General features: G+C 38.8%; 1 pseudogene; it reads left to right on the plus strand.

The window, feature by feature from the left end:
• The first annotated feature begins 313 nt into the window (after positions 1–313).
• On the plus strand, positions 314–1,700 carry LOC100013027 (rab GDP dissociation inhibitor alpha-like; annotated as a pseudogene).
• The last annotated feature ends 8,916 nt before the right edge of the window (positions 1,701–10,616 follow it).

The raw sequence follows: 10,616 nt of genomic DNA on the forward strand, positions 1-10,616 counted from the left end.
GGCTCCCTGGGCAATTAAAAGCCCTTTTATTACTATAACAATACACAAATAGGAAATCGTAAGCGAATAAATGTGTAGTAGCGGTGGAAGCAGCAGAAGCACGAGGCTCGGCAGAGGTGGAGGTCCAGCAGACTGCAGAAGAGGCAGCGAAAGTGGTGGATAGGCGGGGTGGGGGTTGGCAGAGGCGGGGGTTCGACTGACAGCGGAGGAGGTAAGAGTTTCAAAGTCGCAGAATGAAGCTGAGCTCTGCCAAGCGGAGCAACGGATGACATGTAGGAGGTGATTGTGTTGGGAATGTATTCTCTCTGGCCTCATGTTTGGGAACCGGCCAAATCGGAATCCTCACTGTGGAGGTGGTGCCTGCCCCTTCACCCCCGGGAGGAGTTGCGCCAACTGCTCAAGCTACTCGAGAGGTCTCCTGAGAGCTTGGGCAGGGGCGGAGACTGGAACGTTGACTTGATCTCCAGCGGCCAGTTGGTGAAGATGTTGCGATACATATAAGTGAATGAGTACCTCGAGTTCAAAGTGGTGGAAAGCACTTTTGTCTACAAGGAGGGCGTGAGATCTGCAAGGTGCGGTCAACCAAGACTGAGGCTCTGACCTCTAGTCTGATAGGCATATTTGAGAAATCCCAGTTTTAAAAGTTCCTGGTGTTCGTGGCAGACTTAAAGGAGATTGACCCCAACAGCCTTGAGGGTGTTGATCCTCCGCTATAACCATATGAACACTTCTGTGTTCAAGAAATTTTGTCTTGTACCAAGACTTTACTGGCCATGCACTAGCACTACAGAACTGATGACTACTTGCATCAACTCTGCCTTGAAACCATCAACCGCATCTGACTCTTCAGAGAGTCCCTAGCTCAATATGAGAAGAGCCCATACTTGTGCCCTCTTTATGGCCTGGGTGAGCTATCCGAAGGGTTTTCAAGATTGAGATCCATCTATGATGGGGTAATAATACATGCTGAATAATCCTGTGGATGCCATCATCATGGAGACTGGAAAGGTGGTGGGAGTGAAGGCCAAGGGAAAAGTGGCACATTGCAAACAGGTGATCTGTGATTCCAGCTACATCTCTGACGAGGTGGGAGAAGGTAGCCAGGCCATCTGAGTCATCTGTATCCTCAGTCTCTCCTTCAAAGACACCAACAACGCTAACTCCTGCCAAATCATCATCACTCCAGAATCAGGTCGCTAGGAAATCGGGCAGCTTATGTGTGTATGATATCCTCTGCCCATTATGTGGCTGCCCAAGGAAAGTACACTGACATTTTCAGCACCATAGTGGAACAGCAGAGCTTGAAAAGATTAAGTCAGTTATGGGGCTATTGAAACCTGCTGACTGAAAGCCTGTAGCCATTAGTGACCTCTAAGAATCAAAAGACAATGGTTTGAAAAGCCAGGAATTTTTTACTGTTCTCATGATGCCACAACTATGAGACAACCTGTAATGGCATCAAAGATATTTATATAAGCTCATGATTGGGACAGGCATTGACTTTGAGAACATGAGGTACAAATATAATGATATCTTTGGAGACATCTAAAGGAGATTACTTCTCTTAAAGGCTCTAACCACTTTCTCCACCCCTCAGCACCAAGTTTTCTTTTCTTCCTTCTTCCTAGTCTTTTATACTTTGGATCTCAAGAGGAAGGTTTGAGTGGGACACACCAGTCAGCAGCATGCCCCGGCCTATTCTCATTTCCTCCTCTGCCCCTTCCTTTAGGACTCTTTCTAATTCGATTCCATTTGTTGATCAAACCTTATCCTAGCAGGGGAAGACTGAGAGTTGGGACACCTTTCTTTCTCCTTGCCTCTCACCCTTGGGAGTCTAGACTTAATGGAAGATAGGAGAGTTCTTTCTTCCATTTTCTTCTCCATACTTGTTCCTCAACACATACAACATTATTGTCTTTGTTCTCTGGTTGTTCCTACATTCATTTTTTCACCTTTCTCAAACTCCTTGCTTCTGTGGTGCATTTTCTTTTGGGTGGTGGGGGGAGACTAGAGAATGAAAGGTGAAAATAGATTTTTCCTCTTTTGTTTCAAGGGGAGACTGCTCTCTCTGTCCCTTTGCTTTTATTCTCCTGTGAACATTCATATATTTGCTGCCTGTACCAGTCTAATTAATGGGTATTGGCTATGTGCAGTATATGCACTGTGTATAATGCACTGAATTGTATTTCCAACCCTTTCTCCATTAATTTTTCTTAACTTATGAAATAGAATATTTTAAACTGAGGGAACCATTACTTGTTGAAATACAGAAAAGTAAACTGAGAGAAACTGTTTCTTCTTGAACTGACTGCTGTCCTCTAGCTTATGACTAGAGAGAGCTGCTAGAGGGGAACCACCTTGAGGATCTCCTAGTTACAATGGTGATAGATGAGAGACACTGCTAGTACAGGGGAATGCTGCCACACAGGGATACTGGCATACCGGGATGCTGGTAGAGAGGACTGCTTTGGGGGTGTACTCTGGGGCTTGCCTATTGATCCCTACAGATGGCTGATGGATCAATCTACTTTCTAGCCTCCTTCCTCCCTCAATCACTCCTTTTAACAACCCTCTGCTCCCTGCCCCCTTTCTCCTCCCAATTCTTCTTGAAGTCTTTGGCTTCTTCCTTCCCCCCAAAGTGAACTATAAAGATCTTTTCCCTTTTCAAATAGGGGTTTATTGGGATAACAGGATGGGAAACTGAGGAAAGTGGGATGAGGGTTTCCCTAATCTATAAGGGGAATTTGAGAGGGTTATGGAAATAGTCCAGTAACAAAGGTGAGAAGAGGAACAGTTAGATAAAGGTGAGAAGAGGAACAGTTAGATAAATGGAGGACAACAGCTAAGATCGTCTTTCTTCTTTTACAACACCATCAAGGACTCTCAGTTTCTCCTGGCCAGCCTAAACTCTCAGAGAGAGACAACCAACTCAAAAGCCAAGTTTCTCCTTCTTCTCCTCTCTCTGTGGCCAGAAAAACCCCAACTCTTGATCAGTCAAAATCTCAGAGAACACAGGGGTCTCCCCTTGATCAGAAAGCCCCCCAAAACAAGCCAGCATAGTCAGGGTCTTCAGCCAGTCTCAACTGCCAGAGAGAGAGTGACACTCCCCTTGATCAGAAAACCCCCCAAAACAAGTCAGCACAATCAGGGTCTTCAGCAGGACTCCACTGCCAGCTTCAACTGCCAGAGAGAGAGTGGCACTTCCAGCCCTTCCCCCTCGCCAGCTCAACTGCCACTCCTCCTGGGAACATTCTGTTTTAGAATCTTCATCTTGATTGACAAAACATGTCCCCAGCTTAGTCTCTTGCATCTTGGCTTGTCCTTCAAAATCTTTCTCTCTTCATGCCTCTTCCACAATCCCCCTGTTTATTAGGAAAAAATGCAACTTGCATTTTTCAATGATATTTACCTTAATATTACTGTCATCTATCTATCTGAACTTTGTTCTATTATAAATATACCTTTACCCTCCCCATAACAACAAAATCCTAACTCATCTTAGCTATTCTATCTATCTAAATGCTAAGCTAAGAGTAGGATAGGAAAATGGTTTAGGTAAGGGATTTATATGACAAAAAATTTTTACATCATAACAAATTAAGTAACAATTGTCAAATGAATGCAATAATTTCAGTAACATTCAATGCTATTATCTTATGTCCTATTGTCTATATAATCACTAAGAAAATTTCCTATCACTAACAAATGCTAACCAACAATCATAATGAAATCTAACTTCTATACTTCAGAACTACCATGTCTCTACTTTCTTATGCCTTAAACAAATACACTAGTCTATCACTAATGTTATTAGTTAGAATATGAATGACTTACTTTAATAAAGTTAGCATGTTAGATATTAGTTCTTACATGTGTACATAGTATCTATACAATTTTACATATGTACATCCTTGTAGATTTCTGTGCAAACTCAAGCAGAAAAGAAAAAATCTTTAGCTGGTTGAATTTCCCATAGAAATCTCATCAGTGTGTCTCTTTGTTATGCCTATGCACGTTATATACTTACCAAATCCATGAATATCTTCCTATAATGTACTCTATGTAGGATGTGCATGAATATATATGTGATGTTCACATGTACGACACATTCTTACATCTCTCCATGATCAAAAGTTCCAAGATTTTGAAGTTCCAAAAGTCCTTCCATGTCCAGACATGTTGCTTGTAGAATCTCTTCCTTGCTCTCTGGTCAGCACATCACTCTTCAATCTTCTGTTACTTGATTGAAGACTTGTGTTCTTCAAATCAAGATCCACTGCCACAATCAGGAACCCGGAACACGAACAAACCCCAAACATGTGTGCAAGTTAGGTTTTAATGTGTGTGTGAGTAAGAGTGAAAATTTACTTTTGCATGGAAGTACGATGTAATCTTCTTGCATGTATGTCAGAAATTACCAATCATTCTTCATGCATGCAAGTATGCTGAACATGTGTTTTCTTCGTGTATGGAGGTAAGCTTTTGCATTTGTGCTTCTTCATGCTTGCAGGTAAGGTGTACAGGTGTTTTGCATGTATGGGTGTGAGCATTATGCATAAGATTTGAGTTTTCAAGTTTGCTAAATCATGTTGTTTCACTTTTCACTAAAATCTATCTCATGGTTACTTTAGTTCTCTATTTTGTTTCTTTCTGTTTTGTTATTGTGTCAGGCAGAGATGATTTTTATATATCATATTGAGGCTTTTTTTTTCTTTGTGGCTGCTAATTTTTCTTTTTTTTAATTTGTTATAATTGGCTGCATTTTCTGGAGGAACTGCTATCCTTTTATTCTTTTAACTTGTATGGCACTCTCTCTGTATTCTGGTGGCTAGTATTCTCCAGTGCTTTCAGTAGGCTTTCATTCACAAGACTTATTGATTTCATCTCCTTGGGCTATCTGTGTTGCAGTTCATGACTAGGACTTTTTCTCAGATATCATCTGTATATGTATCATCACTGATGACAAGTGAGGTATCTGAAACTCTGAAATAATATCTTCATGGAATACCTTCTCTCCCTTCCTTCACCCAGTATAGACTGTTTTAGGATGAAGGGTGAGAGATATGGATAACCTTTTTTTTTTTTCAACTATATCTTACTGTTAAAGTCTTGTAACAACACATTCAACCAAGATGATCACACCTCCATTACTTTGAATATGATTAAATTTTTCAAAAGTAATTTTAGCTTCATTTCCAGTTAATTTTTTCTCAATTAAATCACTCAATGCTGGATGGAAAGTTTTAGCTTCTGGTTTCAAATCAGATCACTTTGCTAAGGACATCTCTGCCATAAAGCTATTTTCAGAAATAACTGAGTTTGGTGGGAGTTCATCTGTGAATGTTTTTAAAGCATTGTCATCTTTAGCAACAGTAACCTTTAGGGAATAGAAATTATATGTCTCTGTTGGTCACAAACTTTTGTTTGAGTTCTTCTGACTTTTTCTTTCTTTTTCTCTTGCATAATTCAATCCCATTATCCACTCTACACTGGAAAAAGTTCTCTAGGAATGATTTTATTTCCTTTACAAACTTTTCCTGTTTAGTTACTGTACAACTCATTTCAAAGGCTTTCATCTCATTTACTATCTAAGATGTCATTCCCTTAATTTCTGCCTCATATTCTTTAATCTTTTTCTGCCTTTCTCTTGCCTTATTGCAATGGCTATCATTCACAGATTCACATCTTTGCACAGAATTTTCACTATTTCCCAAGTTTTCTCTATTAATTTCAACTGCAGCCTCATTGTCATTATTCCTACTATTTGTCACACTAAATAACTTATGTACTTGGCATCATAACTCTCTTCTAATGATATCTGAATATTTTGTTTTTGCTCCAGTTTCTATTGCTTTTTGCATTTCCCTCAAGTCAGGAGCTTGCTGTGAGGACTTCAACTTGCAGTGTGAACAGCAGGTGGATTTCTTGAACCTAGTTCCTGCATTATGTTTTTCTCTGTTAGTACTCTCCTGTTTCTTCTTTAAGAAACAGTCTTTAATCAAGTGCCCTTTCCGGTGACAAAAGGAAACACTCTCTAGTTTCCTTTTGCACTGATCTTGCCTGGTAACTAGGTTTCTGGGAAACAGGTTTTGTATGTGTTCTGACCGTGTTCATATCTTTTATTTCCTCAATTTCCTTCTGCTTCAAATCCTTTTCAGTCCCCTCTAACTTTTCTTTAATGTCTTTAACTTGCTTACTCTGTTCTAAATTATTTTTATGTAGGTAACTCACAGCCTCTCTCAACTCAATCAGGGAAAGTGAGTCATACTTGGGGAAATAGTTCTTGAAAAATACTTTAAAATTGGGTGTGCATCCCCTAAGAAATTGCCTATGTACATGGCTAGCTGTCTCTTCATTTTCTGTTTCTAAACCTAAGATTGCCTCTGCCATTTCTGACAGATGGTCTATGTATGTGGCAGGATGTTCCCCTTTATCCTGCCTGACCTTTTCATTTCTTCAGCAATGACTGTTGTTCTCTGACTTATGACTGTTTGTCATGTAAATCCCTTACCTAAACCATTTTCCTATTCTACTCTTAGCTTAACATTTAGATAGATAGAATAGCTAAGATGAGTTAGGATTTTGTTGTTTTGGGGAGGGTAAGGGTATATTTATAATAGAACAAAGTTAAGATAGATAGATGACAGTATTGTTAAGGAAAATATCATTGAAAAATGCAAGTTGCATTTTTTCCTAATAAACGGGGGGATTGTGGAAGAGGCATGAAGAGAGAAAGATTTTGAAGGACAAGCCAAGATGCAAGAGACTAAGCTGGGGACCTGTCTTGTCAATCAAGATGAAGATTCTAAAATGGAATGTTCCCAGGAGGAGTGGCAGTTGAACTGATGAGGGGGAGGGGACTGGGAGTGAGAGTCTAGCTCTGGCAGTTGAGGCTGGCTGAAGACCCTGATTGTGCTGGCTTGTTTGGGGGGCTTTCTAATCAAGGGGAGACCCCTGTGTTCTCTGAGATTTTGACTGATCAAGAGTTGGGGTTTTTCTGGCCAAAGAGAGAGGAGAAGAAGGAGGAATTTGGCTTTTGAATTGGTTGTCTCTCTCTGAGAGTTTAGGCTGGCCAGGAGAAACTGAGAGTCCTTGATGGTGTTGTAAAAGAAGAAAGATCTTAGCTGTTGTCCGCCATATATCTAACTATTCCTTTTCTCAACTTTGTTATTGGACTATTTCCATAACCCTCTCAAATTCCCCTTATAGATTAGGGAAACCCTCGTCCCACTTTCCTCAGTTTCCCATCCTTTTATCCCAATAAACCACTACTTGAAAAAGGAAAAGAAAAGAAGATCTTTATAGTTCACTTCGGGGGAAGGGAAGAAGCCAAAGACTTCAAGAAGAATTGGGATGTGAAGGGGGGCTGGGAGCAGAGAGTTGGAGAAGGAAGGGAGTAAAGGGAGGAGGAGATTAGAAAGATATACTGATCCATCAGCCATCAATAGGGATCAGTAGGCAAACACCAGAGCATTCTCCAGAGCAGTTCCCCTGTATAGCAGTTCCCTAGTGTGGCAGCATCAGATTCCCTCCTAGCAGCTCTCTCTCTCTAGTCATAAGCCAGAGCTCATTCAGTCAGTTTAACAAGAAACAGTTCCCCTCAGTTTACTTTTCTATATTTCAACAAGTAATAGTTTACCTCAGTTTACATATTCTATTTCAAGTGCCAGAGCAAACAGACATTACAACAAGTAACAGTTTCCCCCAATTTACCACTTCTATTTCACTTATTAATAAATTTCCATAGTGACATCTCCTTCCTCCTTCCCTAGGGTGCAGGAGAAGGAAGAAGAAAAAAGAAAGCTAATTTAGGGCCCTCCTTTGGTATTGTGGATTAATCTCCTCAGTTGTTGGAAAGGCTAACCCTTCTCTAGTCCCTTTCCTCAGTTCAGTGGCCAGTTGATGGGGAAGCACACAGACAGATAGGTATTCAATTTGAGAAGTTTTTAACTTTTATTCTCAAGAAATTTCTAAAGAGGAACAGTTTTAAAAAGGAGAGATGGGGGAAGAGACCAAAACCCTGCAATGGCCTTTCCTCTCTCCTCTTTCCTATCCTCCCCAAATTTCTTGACTCCATGGGTTACTGTGCTTATAGTATATTGGATAGGAGAAGTAAACCTCCAATAAAGTCCATTGAAAAAGGTTTTCATTTTTAAGAAGACAGCAAGGAAATAATTTGTCTGCTTTGAAGTTGAAAGAGTGATGTCCCTCTGATCATACAGTTTCAGAAAGTGGCTCACCAAGCATTCATTTGTATTAGCAGCAGGTAGATATTAAAAATACTCTTAAGAATTAATTCTCAAACGCTTCCCAGAACCACTTTCTAAAGGTCTGTGAGATCAAAATGATATTCTTAATAATGCTTAGACATTATTTATCTATTAAAATTCCCCTCTTTTTCATATCTACATCTCCGTAAGGTTAGATTCTTTGTATATTCAAAAAACAAAAAACAAAAAAAAATAATGTATCTCAACAGCTATATATTCAACTACCTACTATTAAGTCAGACATTAAGAGGAAGAGAGGGGGATAGGAAAAGGGAATGTATAAAATGTCTACTATGTGTCAGGCACTCTACTAAGTATTTTCTTTTCTTGGTTGGTTGTTTTTTACAATTAGCGTCTCATGATTGCCACAACAGTCCTTCACTCTGAGTGCTAAATACACCACCATTTTACATACAGTTGAGAAAAATGAGACAAACAGATTAAGTGACTTGCTCATAGTCTCATAACTGATAAGTTGCATAACTGATAAGTATCTGAGGCAAGCTTTGAAAAAAATTTGCTAAAATATGTAAAACAATGACACTAATGTCTAATTATTTAGAAAAAATAGGTTTTTTTCATTAAAATATGTTTCATGTTTACATGCAATGGGTTTATTATTTTAAAATGAATTAAAATAAACATTTTATGTATTAGTCTTAATTTTAATTTTTAAAAGTTGATAGATTTAAATAATATAAACAAAAGGTCTGTGGGGTCATGAATAAATTTTTAATGTGAAAATAGCTAACTTTTATTTTCTTTTTAATTTTTTTAATTAAAAATTTTTTACGTTATTTAGTCAATTTAGAACATTATTCCTCTGTCAAAATAATAACATTATTTCCCTCCATCTCCTTACCCCACCTTTCCTGTAGCTGACCTGCAATTACATTGGGTATTACATGTGTCCTTAATCAGAAACTATTTCCATGTTGTTTATGTTTGCATTAGGATGTTCATTTAGAGTCTACATCCCCAGCCATGTCCCCCTCAACCCATGAAGTCAAGCAATTGTTTTTCTTCTGTGTTTCTACTCCCACAGTGTTTCCTCTGAACGTGGATACTGGTTTTTCTTGTAGATTCCTCCTAATTGTTCAGGATCACTGCATTGCCACTAATGGAGAAGTCCATTACATTCGATTGTACCACAGTGTATCAGTCTCTGTGTACAATGTTCTCCTGGTTCTGTTTCTCTCACTCTGCATCACTTCCTGGAGGTTGTTCCAGTTCCCTTGGAATTCCTCCAGTTCATTATTTCTTTTAGCACAATAGTATTCCATCACCAACATACACCACAATTTGTTCAGCCATTCCCCAATTGAAGGGCATCCCCTCATTTTCCAATTTTTTGCCACCACAGACAGCATGGCTATAAATATTCTTGTACAGGTCTTTTCCCTTATTATCTCTTTGGGGTACAAGCCCAGCATGCGCTATGGCTGGATCAAAGGGCAGGCAGTCTTTTAGCTCCCTTTGGGCATAGTTCCAAATTGCCTTACAGAATGGTTGGATCAGTTCATAACTCCACCAGAAATGCATTAATCTCCAAATTTTACCACATCCCTGCCAACATTTCTTACTTTCCTTTGCTATCATGTTAGCCAATCTGCTAGGTGTGGGGTGATATCTCAGAGTTATTTTGATTTGCATTTCTCTGATTATAAGAGATTTAGAACACTTTTTCATGTGTTCATTAATAGTTTTTATTTCTTTATCTGAAAATTGCCTACTCATGTCTCTTGCCCATATATCAATTGATATAGCTCTTTATATATTTGAGTAATTAGACCTTTGTCAGAGGTTTTTATTATAAAGATTTTTTCCAGTTTTTTGCTTCCCTTCTAATTTTGGTTGCATTGGTTTTGTTTGTAAAAAAACTTTTTAATTTGATATAACAAAATTATTTATTTTACATTTTGTGACTTTTTCTAAGTCTGGCTTGGTCTTAACATCTTTCCTTTCCCAGAGATATGACAAGTATATTATTCTGTGTTCACCTAATTTACTTATAGTTTCCTTCTTTATATTCAAGTCATTCACCAATTCTGAGTTAATCTTGGTATAGGGTGTGAGATGTTGATCTAAACCTAATCTCTACCATACTATTTTCCAATTTTACCAGCATTTTTTGTCAAATAGTGGGTTTTTGTCCCCAAAGCTGGGATATTTGGGTTTATCATGTCTTGCAAGGCCACTTACACCAAGTGGATTGCAGTGATCCTCCCTCATGTCTCTTAGCCAATACTATATTTTTTTGATGACCACTGCTTTATAGTACATTTTGAGATCTGGTACTGGTAGGCCACCTTCCTTTTCATTTTTTTTTCATTATTTCCCTTGATA

The sequence above is a fragment of the Monodelphis domestica genome, chromosome 5 (genome assembly GCF_027887165.1).
Source record: "Monodelphis domestica isolate mMonDom1 chromosome 5, mMonDom1.pri, whole genome shotgun sequence".
Classification (NCBI taxonomy): Eukaryota; Metazoa; Chordata; class Mammalia; order Didelphimorphia; family Didelphidae; genus Monodelphis; species Monodelphis domestica.